The 3364-nt window shown below is 43.3% G+C and overlaps 1 long non-coding RNA gene across 1 annotated transcript in view; it reads left to right on the forward strand.

Annotated features, from left to right (window-relative positions):
* Positions 1–2379, forward strand: part of LOC107195742 — an 11092-nt gene extending 8713 nt beyond the window's left edge. The window contains exon 3 of the long non-coding RNA XR_001516968.2: positions 1828–2379. This is a non-coding gene — a long non-coding RNA (uncharacterized LOC107195742). The remainder of the gene's footprint in view (positions 1–1827) is intronic.
* Positions 2380–3364: the final 985 nt, after the last annotated feature.

Consider the following 3364-nt stretch of genomic DNA (forward strand, 5'->3'; position numbering starts at 1 on the left):
CGCTGCGCTGCGCAGCGCGGCGGCGGCAGCGGGGGTGTTGCGCTAGGCGACAGGAAGCTGTCAGCTCCATTGTGATCCGTGGGACGTCTGCGAGCATGCGGCCGTCGAGGACCGAAGCGTCGTCGCTTGTGGCGTGACTGCTGTGCTCTTTTCTGCGCGCTCTTTCTAGGGAATTTCCGTTCGTGCCCAGAACTTTGAATTTCATCTCCATCTTGCTCGCCACCAGATTTTTGTCATTCTGGCCTCTCCCCAAAACTCCTGTTCAGCTTAACAGCTAGCTGTTCTTGGATACCATCCAGCATCTCGAAGTTAACCTGTCCGAAAAAAACCATTCGATTCCGCCCGCAGCGCTGTCTCTGCTCCAGCTGCTGCCACGTCAGGAAGCGGCACGAGCCAGGGACCTTGGCCTGGTCTTTACGTGTGCCCCACCTCGTCCACATTCAGTCCGTCAGCAGATTTTGTCCCCTCGCAAAAACTATCTCCGATAGCTTACCCCTTTCCAGCTCCGCCGCCACCACTGTCCTAAAGGATCGATGACCTCATCAAGCTCACTTTTTTTTCCTGTTTTGCCTCTATCCACTTTCCAGATAATAGAATGACCTTTGAAAAATGTGGGCCTGATTATATCACGTCCTAGCTTAAGGCGCTCCAAAGGCTCTCTAGTGCTCTTACAGTGCAATCTAAATCCTTACGTTGGTTTACAAGGTGTCCTGCACAAACCAGTTCCCTTATCTTCCTGGTTCCTGGTGGCACCCACTGCTGTTTTTAGTCCCATCGCCAAGCGCTCTCTAGCCTCTGGGGCTTTGGTTGCCTTCAAATGGCTCATTCTTTCTCCTCTTCCTAAATGTATACATCGCTTTGTCCATCTGAATAACTTGGAATTTAATAAGACGTTTTAATTACAGAGCAAACCAAATGTCTGTGACCAAAGTATTTACAATTACTTCTATTTTAGTTAACTGTAAAAAAATATTTGTCATAGGAGAAATTTAATTCTAAATCTTTCGTTTGTTTGTTTTAGCATATTCTGTTATTTAGCTCACTCGTCAGTTGACCCTGGCGAAGTGTGACCAAAATGATGTGACTGTTATCCTGAGAAAAACATAATTAAGAAAATAAAAAAAATAGTACAGCTAAACGAGTTCCAAAATTAAATGTGTTCTTGCTGCGGCCCACCATTTTAAACTTTGTACATCATTCTTGACTTAATGTAAATAATTGAACCCTAGTATGGTGTGTGTGTGTATCTGTATGTCTGTATCTATATATCTGTATCTAGAGAGAGGGAGGGAGAGAGGAAGAGATTGAGATAAGGTTTTTAAGCTGCATAATGGTGATAACGCCCTCCCCTAACTTCTTCTGCCCCCCGTGAAAGAGCTCCCTCACCTCATTCCGCATTCTTCCTGCACGTGGCTCACCATGGCTACGTGTACAGGATTGCAATCTTTTCTTTTTCCCAAATAAATACTTTTTTTTGCCGAAGGAATACCTGCCGACTTTTTGTTCACGATTGACAGTGTCTAACGTCATCAAAAATTGCCAAATGGTTTTCCAAAGCAAAGCTTTATTTTAATTATTTAGCATTTTCCTCTGAAGAGAGTAGACATTTATTTTTACTATAGGCTTTTAAAATAGTCTTGCGTCACTAGCTCCGTCCTGTAGATCCGAACACCGAAATGGTTTCCTGAGTCTCTGATGGCCAATTTGTCTGCACTTTGAGATCGTTAAGGTCAAGAGAATAAGAAAAACATCGAAACTTAAAAAGAAATGTGAAGTAAATTAAACGTAGAAAATGGTAAAACTGAAAATTCACTCAATATTTATTAGCATCTAGATTAAGCCGGGGACTCTCCTGAGCGATGAAACTGTAACGATGAATCAAACGAGGTCCTTGTCCTCAGGATTCCACAAGGAGAAAGGCGAGTACAGCATCCTCAGTGCCGTGACGGAGGCCACTGAGCGGGAGCAGCGAGGCCGTCCACGGGCGGGCGGTGGCACAGTGCCTGCATTAGAGGATGCGGCTGGAAGGAAGGAGACCCTGACCAAAAGCCTCACAGAGGAGGCCGAACTCGGGAAAGAGGAGCACTTTGACCGGAGAACAGCTAACAAGGCTATTTTAGGCAGAAAGTCTTTTAGCTTATGTAAAGGCATAGCGATGGAGAACAGCTTTAAAAACTTAGTAGCTTTAGAGAATAAGGTCGACAAATGAACAGGACTGCGACGTATTAAAATGAAGCAAATTTATAATTTCGCACCAGGCTTGAGTGAAATACTAAATAAAACCCATCACGCTTAGTCGTTCAGCTAAATTCACACCTCTTTTCCATTTTTGTGTTTTCTCCTGTGAAAAGATTTGAACAAAGTATTTTTGTTTTATTTTGGCTTTCAGAAGACATCGACAGTTTAACTCCGGCAGGGCAAATTTTCCAAGCTGGGAGGAAACAGAGACCTGTTTTCTGCATGTGAGGATCTAGTCGACAGCTCCATTTGAGTATCAATCAACTCTGTTTGATTTGCCCTTTGTCTTGGGAAATTGGGAGCAAAACAGTTTTAAATAAGAACTGATTAGGAGTTTTCAGTGTAGAAAGTAGATAATGAGAATTCCTGTTCCCAGGAAAATGTCACTGTAATGATATCCAGAGGAAGGAGAGCAGAAATATAGGAATAATTGAAAAACATAGCATGAGGAATACTTACATAAAATAATATTTTTTTATCGAAATTTTCATTTGAGATCCTGAGAAGCAGGAAAACAAAATGAACAAGATCTTTTTTTTTAATGAACAAGGCAAAAATTGCACTCCTCCAGAGTTCGATTCTCTACCTGAAAATAGGCATAGTAAACAGGCTTGCGACCACACAATTGGACATTCGAATTTAATTTCAACCCCCTAACCCTTCACTGTCTGCATCCAGATTTTTCTGCTCCCGCATCTTGCTTGTTGCTCTAGCATCCAGAATATCTTCAACTGCCCTAGACATTAAGGCCAACGCAACACGTAGAAGAACCTCATCAAACACGAGACGTCTCACGTTCAGACGGGAAGAGTGGCGAAGTGTTGAAGCCACTGCAGTGATTTATGGCGGCCTAATTGTTCAGGCAGGAGAGCACAATTTGGAAATGTGAAAACGGATACAGCGTGAAGTTTTGTGGTTGACAGGAAGCATCTGAGTAGACTGTTGGACTTGGGATAAATTCAAGGAGACCAGTTGGTCAGTTGGTGTCAACAGTGCTTACTCTTAGTGATTATGTCAGTTTTTCTAGGCCACGCCATCGCTTGGAGCTGTCCACGTCTCTTCCTGGCAAACTTAACTTTTTTTTATTTGCAGCGAAGAAAGAAAGAGGCTCACCTTGGATCCCACA

This window comes from Pteropus alecto, unplaced genomic scaffold (assembly GCF_000325575.1).
Source record: "Pteropus alecto unplaced genomic scaffold, ASM32557v1 scaffold80, whole genome shotgun sequence".
In the NCBI taxonomy this organism is placed as follows: Eukaryota; Metazoa; Chordata; class Mammalia; order Chiroptera; family Pteropodidae; genus Pteropus; species Pteropus alecto.